This window comes from Columba livia, chromosome 3 (assembly GCF_036013475.1).
Source record: "Columba livia isolate bColLiv1 breed racing homer chromosome 3, bColLiv1.pat.W.v2, whole genome shotgun sequence".
In the NCBI taxonomy this organism is placed as follows: Eukaryota; Metazoa; Chordata; class Aves; order Columbiformes; family Columbidae; genus Columba; species Columba livia.
In genome coordinates, this window is record NC_088604.1 from 90,772,126 (window position 1) to 90,798,895 (window position 26,770).

At 47.8% G+C, this 26,770-nt stretch overlaps 1 long non-coding RNA gene across 3 annotated transcripts; it reads left to right on the plus strand.

The window, feature by feature from the left end:
• The first annotated feature begins 60 nt into the window (after nt 1–60).
• LOC110359766 (uncharacterized) lies at nt 61–22,983 on the plus strand. 3 transcript variants are annotated; one of them, XR_010471549.1, is made up of 3 exons: nt 61–9,834; nt 10,938–12,907; nt 14,004–22,983. It is a non-coding gene; the product is annotated as an uncharacterized LOC110359766 (long non-coding RNA). The 3 variants fall into 3 exon arrangements; XR_010471551.1 differs by having other exon boundaries at nt 14,064–22,983; XR_010471550.1 differs by lacking the exon at nt 10,938–12,907.
• The last annotated feature ends 3,787 nt before the right edge of the window (nt 22,984–26,770 follow it).

Sequence of the window (26,770 nt, forward strand, 5' to 3'; positions counted from 1 at the left end):
CAAGCTCCGCCGGCTCGGGGGGCTGCAGCCCGGTACCGAGGAGGCCCGCTGCGTTCTGGGCGGCGTGCCGTGGGTCCCCGACCTGGGCGGGCTCTGCTCAGGATGTAGCAGACCGATAGCTGCTTGTGTTGTGCCGCTGCCTGCTCACAGCAGGAGGGTAACAGGCTGCCGTGACGTCCCTGTCTTGTTCCCTGATCCAGAGTGCAGATCCGTAGAGAGCACACGTATATCCCACCGCGAGTCACCCGGGGAGCTCGCCACTGCCTTTGCTCAGGGCAACTGCAAGCGCGGGGCCAGGATGGCACCGGCTCCTGCTGCACCAGCTGCCCTTGGTCGCGAGCGAGGTGCCCTGTTTCCATGGCCTGTCTTCCAGCACCTCCCTGGCAAAACAGGCAGGAAGGTTATCAGGCACGGACTGATACGCTCCCAGGCGCATTGAACCTGCAGGAAGCCACCGACAGGTTTGCCAGCAGTAACAACAAAGGGCTTTCATCCGCTGCCAACTCTATGCCAGCGATAAACTCCCCATGTCTAGGTGAAAGGTCCTTTTTGCCCATTACCAGTCCCTTGGGGTCAGCAGAGCATTTTGTCCCAACCTTCTTCCTGGACAAGTTCAGAAGTGCTGAGGGAGGTCTCCACTTGTGTATGAATTCCAGAGGAGCACAGGCTGGTTAACATATTGGTTCCCCATTCTCAGCCGGCACACCTGTATCGAGATAAGGAAAGAGCACTCATAAAATACTGACTGCAGAAAAGAAAGAGAACATCTTTGCTTCAGGGGAAAGGGCCTCAGTTCAGCTCCAGTTAGCCAAGTATTTTTCTTGAAGGAGTACAGCAGGCACAGAGTCTGAGCCAGAAAACAGCATTTCTTTGCCTTTTTCTGCCTTCATAGAAGATGCCTGCAGCAGGAAACTGTCTCATCTATGAAACAATACTTACCCCGTGAGTTCTGCATTCACACTGTAGATTTATTTTCACCTGGTTTTGCCCCATTTCACACCAAATTGAAATCACCATCCAGTCTTACGGCTCTAAATCACCATACATTGTTTCTAGATACTTTTGGTTTCCTTATTGCATGAATACAGGAAAACAAGTAATGGTGTGTACATTATCAGATCGCTAGTCTAGCATCCTGCCTCCAACAGGAGAGAGTAAAATGCCAGATGAAAGCAGGAATCCTCCATACAGATATGCAATAATACATCTAATGTTAGGTAAAAATTACTTCTGATCCCTAACCAACAACCAAGGTACATCCCAAAGCCCAACATCTGAGAGTTTCTTACCCTGGTAAATATCACTTAAGAAGATTCATTTTTTTTCACATAAAGCCAAATTCCCCAGGCCTTTATTCATTCCTTATTCTGGCACCAGAGATGCTGGCTTTCCTCTTAATGGTCTGTAAGATATGACCCATAAACCACAGTCAGCTTACACTACTAGGTATGATTGCTTTCCCATATTTGAGCTCTCCAGGTTCAAGCTTTGGGACAGGCATATGCCAGGGGCCAGTTCTTCGTTTCAGAACCAACAAAACTGAAAAAGCTCCCTGAAACAAAGAGCAGAACCTGCCACCCCACCCCAACACCTCACAGCCTCTACTTGAGCTCACACCACCCCACTAAGGCACAAAACAGCAGCAGTGACCACAGGCTGGTGGTTGGTTCATGCAAGGCTGCCTGACCAGCTGCTAGGATAGTGCTACTAACGATGAGCAGCAAAAGCAAGTGCTGATGAGGCTTTGCCTTGGCACTTGTGATGTGAGAGAAGCTAATGCTATAATTCCTTGTATTAACTCTGCTTCTGCAATCTTCTGCAAGCCTACATGTGTTTCAGCAGATACCTGCAGAGCAGCTATTTCTTGCTTGCTTTGTATTTCAGATAACCAGAACAGTCACGAACACCAATTTTGGGTACACTGAGGTCTCTTGTGGGTCCAGTTATACATACCTGCTCCCAGTGTTTCCTCAGACTGTGTGGCCATGAGCATATCTGTGTTTCAGCAGGCCCAGGAGAAACTCACACTCTCACATTGCTCCCCAGCTAACCTTGTGCGTTGTACTGGTAAAATACGTGGCTTCTCTCACTCCACTGCCACAATGCTAGGAACAACTCATCAACAGATCACAAGCTATCCATTGATCCACACCTTCTAGCACCTCCTCAGAATGAGGCACAGGGACACACTGCTGCAACCAGCAACAAGCAATTTAACAGAACACCAGAGGAAGAGAAGCCCTTGCAGAAAGCAGAGCTGCAACCTACTGCTCCAGCTCTTGTCTTATGTGATTCCTGCCCCAAGGATGAGGTTTGACATGCCAGGTGTGTTCCCAGTAGACAATGCCAGCCACAAGTCACACTGCTGCAACATATACTGGAAAGAAAGCTTCCTGAGAGGTCTGGAGGTGTTGCTCACCACACACATAGCAGTTGCAGAACACTATCAAGTAACTTCTATCCAAGGATAGGAAAATATTTTCCAGGGGTAAGTAATAGTATTACTCCCAAAGGAGAAAACTAAGACAGAGGGAAGTTATTTGATTTTCTGAAGGTCACTGAGGAAAGCTGTGGGAGATCCAAGAATAGAAATCATATCTTCTGGCCCCTAGCTTTATGTTTCCAGGCTGTAATCTAGCCTATAACTAGATCACACTGCTGGAGCTATGCAAAATTCAGTGGTTTCACTTCCCAAGCATCTCATGTGATTGCTTTGCTTTGGTTTTGGTTCCTGTGGGTTTCTCACCCCTGGAGTTTTGATCTGCCCACTGAGTTCAAACCAAATCCAAATCTCGAACCTAGTCAAAGAGGCCAAGTTTCCTCTGGTCACATGATAAAAACATGAAAAATGCATTACATAACATTTATGGTAAGCCCACACGCCTGCTCCGATGCTGCTTGAAGATCTCTTCAAATTCCTCTTGGTCAGACGAGGAGGAGAAGGAAGGCAAGTGGCAAGCTCCCCCTGCAAGAACAAATGGGGTTGTGGAGACAGAGGAGGGCAGAAGGCTGTGAGCTGACGCAGGATCACGGTTTACTTCTGCAATACCCATGTGTTCCCACCTGTTTCTGCCATGGGGAACACATCCCTGGAGAACTGTCTTATCTCTCAGTGTGCCACATCTTATTTTCCCTCAGAGACATTGTTCTGTGGGAACTGTAGCCAAACAGTACAATAGGAGAGACAGGCAGGAGGGGTGAAAACAATGCAGAGAGGATCAGTTTAATTCACAGATTCCCTCCGAGCTGTGTTTCCTGTTGTGCCTGGAGGACAATCTAATACCTTCTGCAGCTTACCCGCCCAGGGTGTACCACTGACACTGCGAGATGCAAGAACAGGAATGTGTGTGGGTGCAGAAGGCCCTATTAGGCAGGCCTGGCCAAGACTTCTCACAAGGTAGGAAGGGCTGTTTTCACTCTTTGAGGTTACCGGGGATTTGCTCGGCCCACCTCACACACCGAACGGCTCTTCTGCTTCCCTTTCCCCAACGCTGCCCTGTGCCATAGCAGAGTCATACTGCATCTGTGCAGACGCCACTCTGAACATCCCGATGTTGAAGACAAAAAACCTGCCAGGGAAGAGGTTTAAGTGCCATCTATTGGGGATCTCCCCTCATTACACCAAGGGAGACAGAAGGATGAGCTGGAAAAACCTCATCCATCCCCTCTCACATATGACCCTAAATGGGTGATGGCTAGAGACAGACACTGGAGCTACAGCCAGTGCCAGGCACAGAAAGAGCATCTATCTGCCAAGGGCAATGCTAAAAGCCAGGCAGTAGCAGGGTGAAAGCTGAGCCTAGAGCTTGCTTGGAGGGAGATGTGAGCCCAAAGCCGGACACATCTTGAATGGTTCCATAGAGCAGGGCCATCCACCAACTGTCTCAGACACAGTCCAATGTATGTAGGTAAAAGCAGGGGAGAAGAACAGTCCACAAAAATAATGAGAATAGTTCCCAGAACAGTATGACTGACAAAACAGGCAAAGGGCACCAAGCTCTATCACCGAGCCAGCCACCAATCACTTATGGCAGGTACCACAGAGCATTTCTCCTCCCAGTGTGTGAATTGCTGAGCCTGTAGGCTCCCCCAGACAGGATCATCTCTGACTTTGCCTCTCTGCAATGTCTGCCCTAACACAAGCCAACCTAAGTCAAGTTCCCCTCATACAAACCATAAACACCCTGTGATCCAGCTGCAGGGATGAGGCTGCAGTGCATACAGGTGCTCTCCAAGCTCTGGCCGTGTGATCTTTATACCAGGAGTGTGGGGCAGGCAGTTGGAAAACATCTCACATGCAATCACAAAGGAGCCCTTTACTAAGGCTATAGGCACCCAAAGGTGAGAACTGGCCACCATTAACTTAATGGCTACAAACTGTCGCAGAACTGAGCCAGCTGCTGCCATGCAAACACTTTGGACATTAAAGAAGTGTCAGGAAGAGCTGGTCAGAGATCACTGAGACTGACAGCTTTTTGAGATATATCTGTTTTAGGCACATCTGAGTAATGAACTACCTAGGATACATGTTTTTGCAGGTGTAGTTTTGACTGCCATGAAAAGAGGAAAAGAAGCAGAAAAGAAATTGAAAAGTGTTCAGGAATTACTGATCCCTGCTATGTTACAGAGAAACAATGACCATGCCTGCATAGGCCACGTGACAGCAGTAAGGAAAAGAGATGATCCTCTTAACATCAGTGCTTGGCAGCACCATCTCTGTTATAACTCCCTTGCTGCCCATTCTCTTCCCACAAATTGCTAGGGCCAATTGGAAAGCCAGCATGTGGCTAATACACTGAGAACCAGGGAGAGCAGGATTACCACAGCTGTTTACACCGTGCTTCTTTAGCTTGTACTGCAGACATTTGTTCCCCTGCAGACAAGCCTGGAAGGGCCCCCATGACATCCACTTGGACAGCACCCACAGGGCCAACAGTTTAGCTTGGCCAGCCAGAAGCTTCAGGGTAGCAGGGCAGCCTGGCTCCTCAGAAACACAAGAAAAGAGAAGTGATGATTCTGCTTTAAATAGATTCTTCCCTCTAACCTCTGGAGAAGAGGAATCACCTCATCAGGCTAAAGGATTTCCTTTCCTTCAAATACAGTTGCTGCAACTCATGTCTCTTCCTTTTCAAATGCCTTCATAATAGCAGTCCTCAGCTGGGACCACACAGTGGTTCTGAGCCCTGCCATGTAGCTAGCAAGGAGCAGTCAGTCCAAACATGAAACGTCCAGTCTATACATCCTACCCCACAGAGAGGGCTAACCAGCTCATCAGCTGCCTCAGACTTCAGGTCTTTAGGTCAAAGACAAGAAATCTCAAACTGCTATGCTTAAAAGGGCAGCATCAGAGAAAAAGGCCCTAGGTTCCTGCAAAGGCAGGAAACTTCTTAAGCAAAAGTGCTGGAAGTGAGCACACTTAGTCTCTGCATAGCAAAGGAGAAAATATTATTGTGGTTGCTAGTTTGATGGGGGGAAATTCCTCTCTAGAACTTCCTGGCTGCCCAGACAGCCTCTGGGCTTATCCCAAGTACATAAATAAAACACAGCTTTCAACATCAAAGAGGTTTCCCAGTTCTTCTTTCTGGGCACCCCATCTAGATGGGTATTTGTGAGCAGTTTCAGTGCTTCTAAGGAAAGTGAAAAAGAGCCAGGGTAGTGTTATCAGGAAAAGAAATTCCAGGAAGAATTCAAAGGAGGTGCAAGTTGGAACTTGCCTTGCAGCTTGTCTCTGCTGTGGGCATGATGCATGGTTGAGGAGGGCAACAACCAGGCTGCATCCATGCTGGACCCTGTTTGGGCCAGCCTGGGGGACTCCTGGCCACAGTGCCTCAGCACAAGCCTGGTCAGGCCTCTCAAATTGCCATCAGATGATTAGAAAACACCAGCCAGGCACTGGTGATGTTTCACAGAACTGCTAGCACTCCCGTCAGCCTACCTGCATTCCATTTCCAGCTGCTGCCAAGCTCCAGTTTATCAGTGGGAAGGGAAGACAGTCAGTGCATAAACCTGTGCTACTGAGCTGCTCTTAGCATGGCAGGGAAAGCTGAGGAGAGGAGTACAAGTACCGCCTGAGGCCTCTGTAGGGGCGACAGCACAACAGAATCCTCAGAGAAAGGCTCAGAGGCAAAATATAAAGCCCTTAAAATAACTGTAGAACTGAAAAGTGCTCTAATGACTGAGTATTTGTGGCCACAAAAAAGCCCAAAGTCAACCAAAGGGGTCCAAGCATCCACTAAAACTGCACTTTGAGGAATCGAAGAAGACAACCTGTCTTCACAATCCTCTGCCTCAAAAGCTCAGATTGCTAGACTAGCCACAGAAAGAGCTACGTTAGAATATTTTTGTAATGAGAATAAATCACAAGCATGTCACTTACTCCTTGCTTTCTGAACTTTGTTAATGCACGTTGCATCTGTACACACATACCATATCCCCTCCTCTGCCCCTGGCTCTTCTAGAGGCCAAGGCCAAATGCTAAAACCTTTATCAGTTCCTCACAATTAAGGACAGTTATTTGCAAGCTATTCACCAGAAATCGCAGTTGGAACAGCTCTCTATGCAGCATGGCTGTGTAAACAAGGATGAAAATGGCCTTGGGAGGGAGGAAATGAGTCTGGCATCAGAAACTGTGAGCTCTGCATGCAGGCACGCTAGCACTAAAAATGGTCAAAAAATGGGGCAAGAGAAAATGGGCTAAGATAAAGGGTAGATAAAGTGTGGGGATGACATATTTTCATGGAAACCTTACTGTACATCACTCCCTTATGTCTCTTTGTTTCTAGGGTAAAACTTTTCAGCTAAGAGGTGCTGTCAGGACAGAAGCAGGATCTGGCAAATCGGTAGACACGACAGCCAGGCCGGCTCCTGTCCTACAAACCTGCCCTATAGGGGGCTGACTAAGAGAAACGTTATGAAAAGCCCTGAATCCTATCCAACACTTTCTGTCGCCTGTATTATATACCACTCGTCCCCAGAGGGCACAAGAGACCACCACTTTGCCTCTGCACAGCTCACCCTCACCAATCTAGCACTGCTAGGAGAAAGGAAAGAGGTCTGGAGGGATGTTTGGTTTTTCTCAGCTCTGCCTCTGTTTTCTTCCACATGGGCTGAGGGCAGAACAAGGATTGCCACATAACAGCAACAAGCTGCTTTCTGTTGATGAGCACATACGCAAGCAGGAAGCTGCACTTTATTATCCAAAGGTCTGGATGTCCCACACAGGGCCAGCCAGGTTGCTGATCCCAGGCTCTGCACACTCCCTTGTCAGTGCTTAAGCCCAAGAACAGTGTAAAAGGCCAGAGTGAAAGGACAGGGCCTGCCTCCAAATCCCACCCTAGGATGACCTCTCCTTGTCTGAGTGTATAAGTGGTGGGCACCAGAACCTGACACAAGTTACACCCACCACCAGTCCCCTAGTCCTCAAAGGAGAACACAAATATGGCCCACATGACCTGACTGCATTCAGAGGAGGCAATGTAGAAACAAATTCTTTTGGTCTTAATTTCCACACCACAGCCAGCATTCCTAGAGGTATTAATGAGTAACTTTCGGGAGCTTGTTTTTGAAAAACCGCTCCTCTTTCTCAGCCAAATCTACTCGGCTGTATTCTGGCTCCCCTGTAGATGGGTGATGAGCTCAGATACATAGCATCAAATCCTCCATATTAACCTGCTCACACATCACAAACAAGTGCAAATAGCAGGTGTGTGAGATTCCATCTCTGGGAGACCTGCATAGCTGTGTAGCAAATTTCAATAAAAATGGGACAGACAGGTTCAGTCTAAAGGATCAGATGTTAATGTCATCTCTTCCTAGCCCTCTTCTGCTGTGTAAACCCAAAGGATGACTTCTGAAGATCCAGCCGAATTTGCTGTATATATGGTAGAAACTCATTATAGCAGCAGATAAAATAGCTTTCAATATATTTCTGCCCAGTTTTTTGCTGCTATCATCACCACACTGTATCATCATCACAGTATCGGAGTCGGAGCTGTCCCAACACCTGTTTGCACAGTGAGTGGGCTGTGGTTGGGATGGTTGCATACTCAAGTCACATATTGCGTAGCAGAGTGGCAGTCCCACCAGATCAACCAGACTCACACAGATAAGAACAGACACTCGTTATGTCAGTGTTCATCTCATCCCTGGCCTACGTATTATGATGCTAATGTGGTGGCTGCATTGACAGAAATGAAACTCAAGTTATAGTAATAGTGAGGCAGAAAGAGTTAGAAGAAAGAGCTGTGATTAAAGCAGACAGATGGGTCAGAAGAAGTATGCAACTTGAAGCACTGTAATTACATCCTGACCAAAATTCTTTCATATCAATTTAGATTTGCTGCTGTCAGTCAGAAAACTTTCCATGCCGTTCTTCAGAGGACACAAAAAAAGCTAAAAGCTCGAGTATATTCACATAATGGAAACTCAATAGCACCATTCCCAAGAGATATTATACCACAAGGATCTGTATAAATAAATACAGCTGCAGGTGTGTTCCCTTGCAAATTCTAGTCAGTCCCTCCATAATATTTCATAGAGCAAAATCAGTGTAATCTTAAAATCTCCAGGTTTTACCTGAAGGCAAAGGAAGCTATTTTCTACAAAGCCTGATGAAAACTAGCCAGGCCTTGAAAAAAATACTATTTTGTATGGTTTTATTTTTTCTCTTATGTTTTATGTGACTTTCTTCCTAAAAATACAAAAAAATGTTAATTAAACAGAGTTCGCTGCTGTTATATGCCACATTCAGGAAGGCAGTGATAATAAAACTGTGTAATTACAACCCACTTTACCTTCTGCTGGGTGTCTGCTATTTAGGGAAAACACTAAAGGGTCATTAACACCAGAAGGCAAGGCTTTTTAGTTAAGGTGATAGAAGATTTAAAGGGTCAAGGCCCATGTCCACAAAAAAACACAAGGTCCCATTGAATGGATCTTGGGAGAAATCAAGTATCTAAGTCCAGGCATGCAACCCTTAAAAGCCTGCCTAATCCCTTGGGCTCCTAGGCTATGTCTATACCAGTAAATTAAACATGCCCAGGACTGTTCGCTGGCACTGAGGGCCCTGGCACATGATAGCTTGCACCTATAACATTAAACTCTTTTATCCTTCAAGCAAGGCATTTGGATCCAAGTGGTTGTTGGGAACGGCCCCTGGCCCACACTAACTCTCTCAGTCATGCCTGGGAATTGTTTGGAAGAGTGTTAACTGGCACAGGCCAAAACGATGGCAAGAATAAATCAACAGGAATCAACTATTAATTTTATAAACAATGGAGTTGTAGTGCCCCAGAACATTTGCTGATACAGATGTAAACCTAAAATACTGCCATGTGCACATATATTGTCTATATATACTTACTATCTATATATATACATTTATGTAGAATATTATGAACTTAAACCATATACTTACAAGTATCAAGATTGGTTTGCAGAGGAAGGATTTCTTGGCAAAAGCATGACAGATGTATGTTTATGTTGCTGGTTGACTAGCCATCAGCAGTCCTTACTTTCAAGCATCTACATTCTTCCCTTCCAGCTAACCTGGAATTTCTATCTTCTCTGACACTGCAATTTTCTTCTGAATAACTGGAAACATTTGGGCATAATTTTCACATTAATTTTCACAACTGGAGTGTGTATTCATCTGTGCTTAGAGGTGTTTGCCTGGAGATTGCCTTTGAGATCAGCTGTGAATCACTAACACTCTCATGTCTGTCCTGTACATGATCTGGCAGACCCAAGGAACAGTGTAAAGCCCAGGACTCTCCTGTGACTGACAACCTCGTGTCCACCTTGAAGAAAGGGAGCCTGAACCACCTGCTCCTCATGGTAAGCGACACCGCAGGTCTTCAGAGCTGGGAGCCATTGCTCTGTCCTGTCTGTCTGACATCAGTCACACAATGTCATTTTGCAGAGGCAAAAAAGACACATGGGGATGATGGGACTGGCACAGCAATTGTAGGCCCATTCCTGCAGCACATACAGGACCTTAAGTGTGTCCCAAATTACAAAGTACACTTTGATTTCCTCTGGTAGTAATAGCTGGTTTTCCCTGTAACTACTCCAGGCATGTTACGTGGAAGCGTAGGGTATTTATTTACAGTTTTAGCCTTCAGACGTCTCCTCTTCACCTATGGGTAGGATAGCATCCTCTTTATCTATGGGTTGGATAGCATCCTCTGTCCATTCAGCCATCTTGCTTCAGCAGTGGAACATGAGCAGCAGTAGCTGGTCTTAAATTTTACAGGAGACCCTCAGCTACAAAGTCAAAATCTCAAGCTGTAAAAAAAAAACAAAAAACAAAAAACCAAAAAAACCCAAACACAAAACTTTTGTTCACATAAACTTGTCCATAAAAATTCTATTGTGTAGTTGTTCATATAAAACAATACAGTGTGTACATCGTGGGTGCAAGGGACAGCCTCTAAACAGTCTGGACAATGTCTGGATTTAAGTTATGGTTCACTGTACCAGAGGCATCTGAATCAGCATGAGATAAAACTTGCTGCCTAAAGACCTGACTCTGCATGGCATGTAATGCTGGGACACCCACAGAAGACTGTCGCTCTGTTCAGCAGATCTTCCATGCTAGCAGGGCAGTCTGAGCTCAACAAGCTTGCTCGGCAGGACCCTGACGCTGACTTGCCTGGCCCACGAGCCAGGCTGACACTTTTAAATCAGGAGGGGATATATAATGGCTGGTGAGAAGGCTGGGGAACAGTGCCCTGACAGCTGCAGTTAGTGCCTGACGGATGCTAAGAGGCCCACAAAACCACAGCCCTAGGCTTGTCTCCAAGCTGCCCATGGCCCGTGTGTGAGCAGGAGCTTATGTCTTCACATCTGAAGACCTGAGCCAAAAGCCAGAGCAATATGCTCTGTGATTGATGCCACTGACTCAAAAGGAAATGACCCACTCCTGGATCACTCTGCAGGAACTGCTGCAGGGGTGCAGTCACACATATGCACGGCCAGGGAAGGCACTCTAACCGAAAGCATCTGCAAACCGCTCCCCAGCGGGGCTCAGCCCGGCCGTGTCCTGCCAGGGCTGCCAGGAGGCCCGAGGGAGCCAAGGGGCCAAGAAAGGAGCGCAGCCCACACTGACAGCAGCTCTGTGCCAACGGCCGGTGAGGGAAGACCCGCTCGTCCCTTAACCCGGGCAGGAAGACACTTTCCCGCCTAAAAGAACCAAATAAATATATATATATATATATTTATATTAATCATTTTAAAAAACCACCTCCCGGGGCCTGTATCCCGCTGTCCCTCGTCCCCGCGCTCCGAGAGCCGCCCTCCCGCCCTCGCAGCGGCCCGTTCCCTCAGCGGGGCTCCTCGGCCGGGCTCCTGAGGCGACGCCGCCCGCACCCGGCAGGGGGCAGCAGCGGCGCGTACACCAACGGCCGGCCGGGCCCGCGCAACGGCCCTAACGGCCGGCGGGGCGCGGCCTCCCGTCCCGGCCTCTGCCCGCCCCGGGGCCCGCCGGCCGCCGCCGGGCACCCCGCACCCCTTCGGGGAGCAGCCGCCTCGCCTGGCGGCGGGCCGACGCGGCGTCGGGCTGGCGCGGCTCGGCCGGGCGAGAGGGGTGAGGCCGTGCCCTGAGGCGGCCCGGGGCAGAGGCGGCTGCCCAGCGGCACCCGGGTGTCCGCAGGGCGCTCTGGAGCCCTGCAGCCCCGACACCCTGCCTGGTATCGCCACCTCCTAACAGGGCCACCTGGAGGAACCCCGAGCTCGACCACAGCAGCACTGGTGCCCGTTGGAGAGCATGCAGCCACCAAAAACGTCTCGGTCCCCTTCTCCCTCGGGGAAGGGGTATCTCCAGATTTCCCGTCACTACACTGCCCGGCGGCATTGAGCCTCAGGGGACCATGGCCTCAGCTGCCTCCCTGCTTTACCCCGAGGCCTCAGCCAAACACACCGATCCAGGATTTGGGTTCATGGTTGCCTTCACACACACTTTTCTGAGCTTCCCTCACTTCGGTGCAATCCCTTCTTGTAACTGTTGGGACATCCAGGCCGGTTGCAAGACCACGTGTGCAAGTCCCTGCCAAGATTTTCCCATTGTCACGGCTTGCTGAGTTCCTTCCCTTCCTCCACCCACCAAATCCTGCTGGGTTACTGGAAACACTGCAGCCCTAATGTACCAGTGCCTTCAGGCCACCTATGGCAGAAAGGGATTTTTCCAGGAAAAGTACTTAATCACAGTCATTCCCGACTTCTGCTTCGCCACTTGCGACTGCTTCTGCTCCCATACTGAAAAGGGGTGATGACCTATTTTGAAAGCATAAGCTACTAGAGAGGGGAGAAATAATAAAATAAAATAAAATAAAATAAAATAAAATAAAATAAAATAAAATAATTTTTAAAAGCTAGGTGAATCTGTGTTCTCCAAGCTACAGGACACAGCCAAGCTGGCCAACCTGGTCCATATGAAACCCACTCTAGTCACTAACTTGGTCACTTTGTGGTGACCCGCCAGCAGGTGTGCAGATTGCCTAAAGAGTATCTTCTCTTCCTCCCAAACCTTAGAAAACTGGGAGGGGAGTGTGGGGAAAGGGGGCAGGACACAAAAAAAACAACTACCTTGGGAAACGATGTTACGTAAGACCCCGAACAAGGCCATAAGAATAAAAAATTCTGTATTACAGAGTGAGGTTTCATTTTCCATATGCTTATTCACATTTCTTAATCACCCTGAGCCTCATAATTTTCAACATAGCAGCAGCCTGCCCACCTGTGCAGGGGCTGGAGCATTCTGATGAAGGTCACTATGTAGGCAGGCACTTTAATTATGTGTGTTTAAAGTAACACTTGGATATTTTTATGATCATGACCTGAAGGAAAATCAGACTGCTGATTAACTAAAGGTGAAAAACACTCTGCTAACGAAGGTAATGAAGGCAGTAAGGTAGGACTGTGAGGTTCTCGTTCTCTTTCTTAAGGCTGGATTATTCTGTAGTTCTGCAAAAGCCAATTAGCTTTTAAATGCCTTGGCTTGTCATACGGCAAAATGGAGGAAATTGCCTGTTGCACAGGAGCAATATGAGATTTTTTTAAATAAATAGCACTGGCAAGGTTTTTGGAAGTTGACAGATAAAGCATGTCACATAAGAACAGAGAACAAAGTAAATTAGGCTGATAGCTTTATCATGAAGGAAGTAGCAAATAATTTTGTCTTTATTATGCTGAGAAATGTAAGGAATGAACAACTTTTTGCACTTCACATTTGTGTGCCGAACGTTCCATGCTAGAAATCTAGTTTGCTATTGAGTAGGACTCAAAAGGACTTACGTTATTTTCCTAACAAATCAGACACAACCCTACAGAGAGTGAAATGCAAACAGAGAAACAACCAGAAACTTTCTTGTACCATCATAGATGTGGGAAAAGGAGCAAGGAAAAGTGGCAAACCACAAAGTTTGCCCATCAGAGAGGCTAAAACAGGGGAGAGAAGCATCTGTCCTTTAAAGCACTGGAGCACTGGAACAGGCTGCCCAGGGGGGTTGTGGAGTCTCCTTCCCTGGAGACATTCAAAACCCACCTGGACATGTTCCTGTGTAACCTCATCTGGGTGTTCCTGCTCTGGCAGAGGGATTGGACTGGATGATCTTCTGAGGTCCCTTCCAATCCCAAACATACTGTGATACTATGACATACTGTAAAGAGATGCATGAGGCAGAAAGGAGGTACAAGCACAAGCTTGGCTCGCCAGGCTGATGGCAGAATACTTTTGGTGTAAAATGAAGGGAAGAGTCCCAGTATCAGAGCTGCTGTTTCTCCTGGCTCAGAGAAACCTGGTCGCTTTGCTTTCCTAGATCAGAGGAGCTGGCTTTACTTCAGAGAGATTAAAGGTGCTGAACTGGGAGGGAGAGGAGGATCCTGCCATTCATAAAGGACCAGTTACAAGTTTGGGGAAGGAGTGTATTCCATTATTAAGATATTTTCGTTCCCTCTGGGAAGCCTTTATCGTGCAGTAAGGGTCTGAGTTCAATGTCATTCTACAGGCAGAGGCTGGTGGAGGAAGCAATCTCTTCAATCTCTCCTTCCTGCTCCTGTCTCCATAGACTTCTCAAACCATGGAACAGAAGTCCTTACCTGTGCACAACCCTTATCTGTTGCCAAGTGTTGGGAAAGCTGTGACTTCAGGAACTGCTATGAAAAGCTCACCGAACTGCTAAAATCTGACAGCATCTCCATCACATCCAAGCCATGGCAGTCACCTTCTTTTCTGCACCTCCCTCCACAGCTACAATAAAGAGTGGGCAGCCCAGCAGTTAGTGCTTGCAACTCGGAGTAATTGAAATGCTACAGGGCCCAATTCCAACTCTGCTATTGTGCAAGTCTGGGAAAGGCACCAGTTCTCCCTGTGTTTTCCCCTCTGCCCCCCAAGCAAAACAAAACACCCATCAGGCAGCAAGCTGACTTGTCTGAATGAATTAATAGCTGTAAAACAACCTGAGTTGCACACAGGTCCGTCAAAGCCATTATCAGGAGTCTGACATTGGCTGTCAACCCATCCTTCAGAAACAAAGGCCAAAAAGAGGCTACATCAGGCAACAGCACAATGGCCTAGCCTCAGAGAGAGATTTGACATCATGCAGATACCTAACAGTAACATTTATTCATCAGGACTGACATAGACTAGGCTTGAATCAGGCAATCTGGAGTTTTGTAGCCACCGTCTTAACTTCTAAGGCTTGGAGCCTTAGAAGATTTAAGCATCTAAATAACATCAGCTGCCTGAAACCTAAATACCTTTGAAGCGCATGGCCTCAGGATTAGCCTGCTAACCAGAAGAGCCTAACTTCATGCCACTGGGAACACCAGCCCTGATGTCTCACCTGATACTTGCAAAGATGCAACGGAGGATTGAGAACCCACCTAGTTAATTAAAACAGCTTCTTAATATCTTGCTTCTTAATAGGGAGATATAATCAATGTTAATCTTTTGGGTGTGCTACTAAATATCCAAAGGGGATGTTTGTTTTGCAATTTCCCTCTTCCTTAATGGCAGCTTTCCCCTACCCTGCACAATCAGTCACCCTGCAATTCACAGCTATAAATATTTTGGCTTGATTGATAGCTTTAGCATTTCAGTGTCTTTCACTTCAAGCACTACCTCTTCCATTATCCACTTCTCCTTCATGGCAGAGTTTCTGAGCTGATCTCCTGTCAAGCTACACAGGCTGAGCTCTGCGTAGACTTTTCCTCAAGCTTTGGATGCCAAGATGATCCACACCAGGTACCTGAAGGAGCAGTGTCAAAGGAGAGCAAGCTCCTGCCTTGGGCAGCTCAGAGAAGATGCAAGCCATTTGCCTGAACCACCAGAGACACCAGAGATGTCCATTTCTGACTGAAGAAGGTGGATTAGATTGGGAGGCAGGGTAGACTGAAAAAGGGAATAGAGAAGAAGGGGATGGGATGGGTAGTCATGAGAAGGGCAGGGGGAAGCATAAGGCAGAGGAAAGCTGAAGGAACAGAGGCAGCAGGGGAGAAACAGGGTTTGAAATAAAGGAGTGGGGTGAATCTACTTATTTATTTAGATTCCTACCCACCAAATCCTAGCTATGGAGGCAGTTTTGGAGTTGTTATACAGCAGGCTTGGCAAGGGTCAAAAACAATCCAATGGCTTTTTACAATGGGGTTTGAGAAATCTCTGACATGGTGTCTGGAGAGGACAGGTCTAACATGTGACTGAAGAGGATGAAACTTTGTAACCTGGAGACTCTTCCTAGGCATACAGTTTGGGAGCCTTGGGGACAGTTGGTGAGCAAACAGCAGAAGAAGGTGGTATTAATATTTCTGGAGGAAGAAGAGCAGAAAGTGTGTGCAGATAATATGAGCGGATTGAAGGAAAAGCAATGCTGGTACCACTGTTCTTAGCCTCTTGGGCAACCATGTGCGAGAGCCCCAGATGAAGCTGGCTTTGCTGCAGGCTTTACAGCTAATGCCATTTTAATTTGTGACATGTCACTAATGGAGAAAGATTTAACATGTATTTATTCAATGTCACTAAAAATACTCCAGCAGTTGTGGGGGAAGAAGGATAGGGCTGATCGACTGGGGAGGGGGGGAGGACCTGCACTTTTGTAAGGGCTGAAATGTGATGCATACACACGGGATTTGGAAAGGCTCTCTCCCAGTAACTGCTGAGTATCCTCTGCCATGAAAACCTGCTGTCAAGTGTCATGTCAAATCAGGAAGACTGTGAGCAGAGGCTGAGAGAAACCCTTCTCCTAAGTACAGTCTGATGAATGGAAAGTAATTGGACTGCTATGGCATTGCCTGAACCTGGCAGGTTCTCACTAGAAACAAATACTGTTTGCCTGGTAATTGAAGGGAACGTTTAATCTGATTTCACTCCAGGTGACTATGTTCAGTACAGTGAGTCCCTTTTCTGCTGTTAACACTCAGTGTATCATCTGTGCATGGTCATCTGGCAGGTTTTAATCTGTTTCCCAAAGTCTGCAGAAAGTGTGGGACAGTTGGTCTGCTGAGAGGACAGCTGCGTGCATCATTCTCTTCCCCCTTCTGTGTGCTGCATGGCCAGGTCACTGGCTTTTGTGCTTCTCCCACATCTCTGCATGGAGAGGCTTGGATCTGCAGCAAGAGGTGACAGAGGGCTTTCTGTCTTCTTGCCCCAGAGCTGGATGCAGCCTTGATGCACAGACTGTGCAGGCTGTACAGATCTGCAGGTATTTCACACTGTGTGACCTGGAAGGTGGGTGGCACACTGGGCAGGTGACTGTGGCTCCCTGTACTCCCTTGGTAAACCTGCTCCTGCCTGCCCTGGGATAACAGAAAGAGGACTTAATACTTCCCAGGCCAGGAGTGACCATGATGTCCTGACTACTCCAACCCAAATGGACTTTTGGTCAGTAAATCAGAAAGTAATAGGAGGGTTCTCTGCTCACATTATGCAGCCCTGTTCCTATGCTTGCTAATTAGAAATGGGCTCACAGAAAATGCTAAGATTCAAGCCTCCATGAGCACCAGGGGAACTCAGATCCAGATTAGACAGCGCTTGGATGCTTTGGTGATTGGCACTTTAGAAATTACATAGATAGACAGAGCACAGTGGAAATAGATGGGACTTTGCAGTTTTGGCTCTTCTCTGCAAGTTATAATTATTTAAGATGATGTTTCACATCACATTCAAGCTTCTGTGCAGATAGCAGCAGCAGAGAACAAGAGATCTCAGCCACCTAGGAGAGGATTATGTGGATATGACAATGTTCAAACCCACTGGGCTCTGCCACGCTGCATTATTTAAGCCCAATAACCAAATTTAGTAACCAGCCCCTGAGGCACTGAGAGATAAACACAGTTTCCAGAGCTCTTTCCCTGCAGTCTTGTCGGCTTCTTCCCTTAAAGGAGCCACCGGCTCTTCTCTTCCTCCCTCGGCCCCACCAGCCAGGCCTGATCTCCTGCATTGCTCCCACGCCAGCGATGAAGTCCTTTGCACAGGTGTAATGCATGACCCAGGTACCAGCCACCACACACAGTGTGAATCTGTGGAAGTCTGGTGCAGAGTCACCCGCATGGGGAAAACAAGAGAGACCCCGGTTCCAGGCCACCAGGATCCCGGGCACAGAGGCTGCATCTGTGCAGTGAGGCATGAGCTCAGGTACAGACAGGCCAAGCCTCGAGCCAAAGCACAGCCTGTCTGGACTGCGGCCACTTCCCAGCTGTAGCTCTGCACTAGATATCCATGTGTGCTCAGGCTGCTAATGCTCTCTGCTCTTCCCCGACCTGGCTCTCGCCTTCCTGGGAGCTTTGCAGCTCCAGCTGAACCTATGCATGAATGTGCCTGCTGCTAAAGTGTGTGGACAGAAGCAATTCTGGACATGTGGACAGGTTCAAACTTGTGCTTGGGTGAAGATCTCTCCTTGCCTCCTTTGCCCACCAAGCACTGCAGGTGGTGGGTAGAGGTGGGCCCAGCTCTACCTCTCACCAGCTCTAGCCTTCCCTCAACGGCAGAGCTTTGTCACTGCTTCACAATGTCACAATGCCGAACAATGCCACTTGTTAACCAATTTTCAAAAGGATTGAGGCAAAGAGAGCCTGGGAGGATTGGGTAGACCCTCTTCACCAGCACCTCAGACTGCTGGTCACCCGGCTTGTGTTCGGTGAGCAGGTGCTATGCCACAGCAGGCCCTTGTCTCCCCGCTAAGACGGGAGTGCCCAAGTCCATGTACGTGAACAAATTCTGTGAAGTGACCTATGGCAAGGAGAGGTTTAACAGAGTGAATATTTAACCAGCATTGTGTCAAATGTCCACCATGGTGTTTGTCATCACAGGGCCCTGATCTTGTACATATTTGAGGCAATGCAGCTTAACTCCCCACAGATTCTGGCAGAGCTGGCTTAAGAGACCCAGAATTTACCTTGGCTTGCAAAGAGGTCATTTCAGTAAAACCCAAGCTCAGCCTCAGGGAGCCACGCAATAGTGCTGAGACCTGCTGGTACTGTAGGTGACTCCCGCCACCATGGCTATTAACTGCAAGGCGTGTCCTCTCCATGGCGGCGATCGGACGCCACAGCCTCTTAAAACTGTCTGCCCTCTCTTAGATCCTTCCCTGGCCTTTGGCCCAGAGCCCTGGAGGCAGTGAGTTGGAGACTGGTGTTTACAAACACAGCCTTTTAAACCGTGTGCGGAATGAGAAAAAGGAGCGAGCCCAGCTGAAGGGCCCTGGGAGGAGAAGATCGTATCGGATCTTGCAGGGAACCTCTTCCTGAGCCACTTCTCTTGACCTAGATGAGCTGCAGCTGAGCTGCCAGGACAAGGAAGGATGGTGGGCCAGCAGCAAGGGGCCTCTCCAGGCAGCCGGGGCTCCTGCCAGATCTGCCTCACATGAGCTGGACCTCTCTGGTTGCTACCATGCCAGGGAGCATATGGCAAGGCTGATCATAAAGGCCAGCTCTGCAGGAAAGAAAGACTTTGGGGTTCCATGGATGGTATCAGCTAGTCCACAGGCCATGAAATCTCTGCCATCCTGTGCCATTCCCAGATGCTGAACTGTGGGCATTCAGGATTGAACAGGCTTTTTAACTTCTTTGTAGTTGTTGTTGTTGTTTTTGCAATACTCAGCCTGACCAAACTCAAAAATGAGTTATTTATCACATACCTCAAATGCCGTGACACATATGGCCTATTGCACCAGTGTCCCTAAGCTACCCCTACCGCACAGCCATTTTATTTGTAAACCACAGGCTCCTTCCCGGTAGTCCTATTGTTCCAGTGACCACCAGAGCCGATACCAGCATTGGCCTCTGGTGGAACGTCCCAGCAAGCAGGCAACACTCAGTATAAACTGACTTCTTCCTCCCTGAGCCCTTGTGCCCAGTCAGCTCTTCCCTCCACTGCACAGACCCCCACCATAGTGCTACAAATCTGTGCCAGTGAGGATGGCAACAGACATGTCATGTGGGCATTGGTTCTTGGAGAGTGTCCTCATCCAAAGCATATCCCCCAGGAGAACAAAATGCCCGACAGCTGCTGGCTGGCTCCTGCTGCACAGCACTGGGTGTGACACCCAAGAGCGGGGTGATTTTCTGTGGACCCAGTTTACTTGAGTCCTTTCTGAGGTCTTGTCTCGAGGGAAAAATTCTCCAGTGTTACTGTTGTGGGAGAAGTTATTCTGCAATAACTTTTAAAACAGCTGCCCATGGGGACACAGTATGCTGGAAAAAACAGTCATTTCATTCTGGTGTGATCACTCCAATTCACGAGCCTCGCTCTTTCCCCTCCCTCCCATCCACTGGAATTAGATTTCTCGATTCAGCTTCAAGCTCTTTGCAGGAAAGGATTTCAGGGCTGCGGTTTGGCCCGCGATAGGACAGCCGCCCAGCTCCATGGGCTGGTGTGCTCTCCTCACTGCTTCAAAACAAATAGCAAAGCATGCAAATGTGCAAAGCTAGCGCGTAGTCTGCTGTTGGGAAGGGAGGTGACTCTTCATCCTCCTCTAGGGACCTGCATGGAAACTGAGCTGTGAAAATAAAAATAACGGTCCTAGTGAGAGCACTGCAAAGACTTTCAGCAGCTGTGACTAATGTTAAACCACTTGGCAAAGGACTTCTCGCTCGCTCTGCCTCTCCCGCTCTCCGGGAACCTCAGAAAGGGCATAACTGGAATCCCTGTCTGGGGAAAGGGAGGATGAAGAACATGTAGACACCCAGCCTGGGATTTCCTAAAGCTGTTGCTTGCACTAGGCAGACAAGAGCCACGTGCAGCAGTTCCAAAAGCAACGCACAGGAAGGGAAAGGTGTGAGATTGTTTGTGTGAAATATATACACCAGGACTGGCTGAGGGCAGCCCAGACCTCTGTTTCCTTGGATGTAGAAGCAAGGCCCGGGGTTTTGCCAGCAGCCCGTCACCACCCAGCCTGCCCCCTGATGCTAACAGGGATGCGTCTGCAGAAGCAAACATCCCAGCAGAGGAGATTTTCAGGATGGGTTGCTTGGCAGGAAGGGAAGGGGTGAGTGGGTGTGGAAAAGGATAAATCTGTAATGTTCCTCACTTGTGGTGCAGAAGCAGGCCTCAGATTTTCTCCTAGGGCTCCAGCTTAAGCTTGGCAGAGCTCTTATCAGTGCTCAGCCATGCACCCAGGCAGGGAAATAGCCACCGCTGCCTGGTGCACTGGGCCTTTCCTGGGACTGCAGGCTCCATTCTTCTTCTGCCCCAGACTGACATGGTTACAGCCCTCCTCAGGGCTGACCTGGCTGCAGCTGAAGCCACAGGAGACATGGATGCAGCAGAACCAGACAGACATAAGCTGAGCTTTGGCACAGCCAGGATAAGGCTCTTGCCTGTGGGGGAAAATGCTTGGGGGTTAGAAATCTGCTGACTGCCTGTACACAGAAGCAAGCTCAGGAGAAAAACTCTTTGTAGCATAGTGGAGCTCTGTCCTGTCCTGCACCACAAAGCACGTGCCACTGGTGTAATACCCATCCCACCAGATGAGTACACAGCTGTGGCCCATCGTTAGGTGCCAAGCAGCAGCTTTTCTTCCCAGCCAAACCATCCTCTCTACATCATCAGCCTCACTGAGCTGGGGAATAGCACTTTTAAAGCACTGTGTCCCACAGACTGTGGCCCAAATACTGTTTGCACCAAAGTCAAAAAGCAGGAAGAAGATCAGTCTTTTAGCTTTTTTTCCGGGCAATCAATAACTAACCTCTGGGAGGGACTCAGCTGTTTATGAGACACGGAGAGAAAATTTCTAAAAGACAGCAATAAAGAGGACGTGGGTGCAGGGGGAGGAGGAAGGTGGGGAGGGGGAGAGGAGGGATTTGTATGTCACAGCTTACCTCAGAGCCAGAATTAGAAGCTGGGTAAAAAAAATAAAATCACAGCAGGAAATAATGTGTAGCTTAAAATAGCAACGTCAAATGGGAGCGAGAATGGGGAGTGGGTGGCATTTGAGGTTGCTGCTCTGTTCCTCTCTCAATGGCAGGGTGATTAATATGTCTACGCTACTTGTGTTTATGTAACAAAGGGCACTAAAGGCCAAAGCTGCATTTTCACTACCACTGCAGGGGAGTCTGTGAATCTTTTCTTCCCCCCATAGCATTAAGTGGGAGGATCTGCACTTGCACTTCCTGCCCCAGAAACAAACAAACAAAAAAATCCATGCTTCAGTACAGCACACAGAGTTACCTTTCCACAGCTTGGCAGGGCAGCACAGAGACCTTTAAGGCTTTTGAAGGCATTATTCTGTATTTCATGGCTCCCCACAGAAAAATCCTGTTCCCAGAGCACACCTGTAAATGTGGTCAGATTGTGTCTGGCAAGAAGCTGTGCTGTAATAGCAAACAAGGTACCTCTTCATGTTACTACACATTTTTGTGCTCGTTCTTTATATTTGCAGTGAATCATAGATCTCTGAGACAGGTCATGCAGTCCATTTCCTTGCCAGCGCAGGATTGTTCCCAGCCATATACTTAATCCTTCACGTTTCTCTCGGGAAACAATGATTCAGACTGATCAGTCTTTTCTCTACACACCTTGTATCCTGAGAAGTGCATTAAAGACTGGCAAGCACTCATGTGTTTTGGTAAGGAAGGGATATTTCTCTTGGGTACACCAAGAAATACTCAGCGCACTGCATCACTGTTCACTGATGACGCTGAAGTTACCTAGCAAAGCAGCCGAGGGAGGTACGGCACTTGTTTTTTAGACTGACATGATCTCCTCTAGATTAATAAGCAGAACAAGCCTGCCCTGAACCTGCAGAGAAAGGTGTGAGAGCATCCCAAGCAAGCCCCAAGGGGTGCAGGAGCCTTGTGTCTCAGCTGATCATGCTCAGTTGCTGCAGCTTATCCTTCTCAGTGTTTGGTCCCCTTGGAGAGCAAAGACAAGAGCAAAGACGTTCTTTCACCTGCACACACAGCACAAGCCTGTGCCCCCTCCCAGTCACTCCTATCAAAATATCTGTTTGCAAATATCCGTACATGCAAATAGCACAAGATCAAGTTTGTTGTGCGATAAAAACCTGCTGCACGGGCCTGATTCTGATACTCTCTGCCATCAGCAAATGTTTTTGATATAAGGTGGGCCGTGCTGGTGTCAGAGGAAGGAGAATGTGGCCCAGACCTGATGCAAATCTTCCCACAGGCAGGCAGAGCAGCATGATTTGTTTAAACATGGCATGCTGGTGGCTGCAGACAGAGATCACTCCCAGCAACTCCATCAACGTGTATAATATCCTGCTAGTTAAATCTAGCCTTGGTAAATATCTCCATCATGTTATCCTCCAAGCAAATATAGTACCTGCATGGAAGAAATTCCTCAGAATGTTTCCTGTCTGGAGCTCAAGCTTGCCAGGGACTGAATTTCCTGTGAGGCTACAGTTGGGAATGCAAAGCAAAGAAGCTAACAAGAAAACGAGATGATACATATTTGAACCTGGTCTATGCAGACCCTCCTCAAAAGCACATTCCCCCACTCTTTTAATAAAAATTAAACACTTAGATTTTCAAATACTTGCTGGGTAATTTTTTATTAGTAATTCTTATTTTTACCCCACTGCCTCCCTTTCTGCCTATTTTTTTCCAGCTGCAACTCTGTGACTTACACATCCTGAAAATGGAAGAGGTTGTTTTTGCCAATAGCAAAGTGCTATGCATCCTTTCAACCATCTGGAAATAGATTTTTTATTCTTCCCCTCTCTCAACCACACACGCACGTGCACACACACAACCAATTCCTTCTCTCTTGAAATCATTTCCCGCACCAAAACTGATGGCCATGAAAAGAATTCAATAAAAAAGTTCCACAGGCATTAAGAGGCCAAGACAGAATAAACACTGTCACTTCCTGGCCACTTGTTCTCATCCGAACTGCCACCTCGCAAGGAAGCGATGAATGCAAAGGAGCATGCGATTCAGTGGTTAGAGATTAGGAGGGGTAGTTAAGGCTCCTGTGTTTTTGCCCTGGCTCTGCTACAAATCTCCTTTGTCACTAAAAGCAAGTTGCCTATCTGCTTGGTGCCTCAGCCCCCCCACTATAAACAGGGATACAGATACTTTCCAACCCTGTGTGATGATCAATGCGTTTGTGTTTGTAACGTGAGCTGATCTCCAGAGATGAAAGAAGTAATCTAAAGTGAAAATTGCCATGATAGCTCTATGCTGAGACTAACAGAGTCAAGCAGGACAGTCTGGGAGCCAGAGACTAGACTTGATCATCTCTTGCCCAGAGGCAAATGTTAAGTGAGCTATGTCACTGTGCTATCCAGATGACTGCAGGTCTGCAAGAGGAGACAAAGAAGAGCCAGAGCCACACTGACTGGTACAAACATGCTTACGGTGTCCAGCTGAGAATGAGTAACAGCTGCTTGCTCATCATCCTGATTTCTGTCACTACTAGTGTTTCTGAATGCTGAAGTGTCCCAATGCTGTGACTCAGGGCTGTGAGTCATTGGCTGTATGTCTCTACCGCGTGGAATCACTCACTTGCTCTCTCCGATGAGATTGCAGAAATCACAGATTATCTTGGGTCTCCTACAGTGGTAAGTCTTAAAAATATAGGCAGATATTTACAAACATATCCAGAACAAAGTCATTCTGTCTCCAATGACTGTCTGTCGGGGATTTGTATTAAAGAACAATTTCACATACACACCTCCACCCAATAAATCTAGAAAAGGTAGATTTTTTTTTTTTTCCTTTCATGGACATTTAATTCCTATATCCCCAAAGCTCTAGTAAATCTGCACTAAATAGGATGCAGGGATGCAGCACAGGTAGCATTCAACCTTTTGCCTCCCCTGCTTTTACCAGTTACATGTTTAGATCTGAAGTGCTGACAGCAGGGTGACACACTGCTTTTTTGGCATCATATATGCCTTATCCTTCTGCAGGCTCTCCAGCCTTCCTGGTCAGGAAGCTTTGATCTAGCAGCATTCTCCTAACCTCAGTGCTAGGCTGCAATTAGTTGCTCACAGGGCTGCAGCAGGAGGCCTCTCTGAGCTGGCTGGCAAGACCTCTGAGAAGACACCAGGTACTCCTGAGGAATCACCAAGCCTTGAGTTGACCACATGCAATGTGGCGGCCAATTTTCCCATCTACAGACTGCAGCAGCAACCAGCTGCACTCTCAGAAGCTCACCTCCAGTTTATATAAATTCTTTGTTGATACAGGTGCAGCTGAAGTGGCCACTACATTCTCTTGAGATGAGGGAGCAGGGGCTCACCTCAGCGCTGAGGTGCAAAGCCCTGCGTGATCTCAGCGGCTGGGAACCTCCTGCACTGCCTGCCTGTACAGCACCTCACCAGTGCAGCGGAGGTCCCACGCTGACAAGAGTGGAATCGCCGATACTCCTCTAGCAGCACCGCGGTTTGTGTTGGCAAAAGAGTGTTTCTGTTGGCATATGCCTCTTCCCTGAATTGATTAAGTCATGCCTGGTTTTGCAAATATCTCTGCAGCAAGGTGTTTTGTTGGTGTACAGCTGTGGTTAGGAATTACTCTCTGTTCTCACAGCCAGTTTGAATCCTTCCCCGAAAATGAGATAAAAGACCAGGATGGGACCAGGACGGCAACATCTCTGAGTGAGCTTTCTGTGTGCCGAGACAAAGCGAGTGCACTTCTATGTCTGAACTAATGCAGACAGCCCCCAAGATCTGTCCCAGGAAAGCAAACACAATGCTCCGAGCACAGGGACTCCCGAGTGATAGGAAGTGACCTCAGCACACCAATTCCTCTATTCCCGTAACTCTCTGTGGGTTTGCCAATAATCCTTATCGTCCTTGCTGAGAAAGGAGTGCCTTTGCTAACTGATTACATCCTCCTTCCCTTACTGTGGTCAGCCAGTTGCTGCATGCCAGAAGCAGCTGGTACGATTGATAGATAAGCACACATCTCAATATATTTTCCTCTGTCTGCTGTAACCACATGCATCCCGATAGCCACCAGAACAGCAGTTCTAGAAAGGAGTGAAACAACACAGAGCACTTTTGTTACCAGTGCTAGTGTTCTAGAAACAGCAGTCCAGGGAATCTCAGCTTTTCCTGTGTTTCTGCACAAAATATCACAGGGCTCTATGAAGGAAGGCAGGATGCTTGCAACCCTCCCTACCACCCCGCAACGACAGCACGTCCCCCAGCCCAACAACCCCTGCAGACAAGCCAATTCATCTGCCAAACCCAGAAGAAGGAGGGTTGGAGACCCTGAGATTTCAGGAGCCCAAGATGCCACCTCTCAGCTAGCAACCCTCTCAATGCAACAGCACAGTTAACCAATAAAAATCTTCAGGACCACCTCTACTCCAAGCGCATCACCCTCTTGTAAGCAGCATTTCATAAAAGGCATCTTGGGCCAAATTTCTCTTTGATTTGAGTCACAGGAGTGACACCAGAGGTTGAGTTAGCCCACTTTGTGAAGTGACTAAGAAGATGGCCTTTTTTTTTTTTTGTACCAGTTCCTGGAATCTGTTTCGTAGACATGGCCTTTCCCTTGCTGTCAGCTCACCCCGTGAGGTGGCTAGGGATGTTCAAATGGCATCTTCTTTGACCTTTCTGGTACTGAAATGATTGTTGTTGCGTTTTGGAGGCTTCTGAGAAGCTCCCACAAGCCTCTGTCCCCTCATCTCCCGAACTGCATCTGCAGCATCCAACCACAGTCCCTGCGGAGGGCAGCGTGGCTCTCACAGTGACGACACCGCACCCTTAATTTGTTCCAGCCTGTTTCACACTGACATTTTAGCACTGACGTCATCAGCTGCTAAAATTTCATTGCTGCTGCTAAGAATAAGAGCCCTTCTGATCCCCCACCTTGCACCAAATAATTATTTATTAATACACTAGGGATCTAGGCTTATCCTTTCTGACACAAATCTTGTTCTGGTGGTTAAAAGAAGTAAGAACAAAAAGAACAAAGCACCAAGGATGATTATGTGTTCTGTCAACCTGGCTGGGACCAAAAAAAACCCACAAACAAACAAACAAAAAACCAACCAAACAAAAACAAACAAACAAACAAACAAACCCCAGTGTATTGTTAAGTAGTATGAGTGCTATAAAAATGAACAGGAAAAGTTCAGACTGATTTGTTTTAATGCTTCCTCAACTGACAGTCTTAGGCAGTGTGAATTGCTTAAATAGCCTAGGCTACAGTTTGCCCCAGGAGTCCCTTACAAAGCCTCTTCCAAATTCTGCAAGGCTTTGTACCTTGAATATTTGCTTATACTGGTGCAGCGTGGGCGTAACATACTGCCAAATCCAAATTCCCTATTGACTCTGGGGCCCGAACCAAATCCCATCGATTTCTGTGG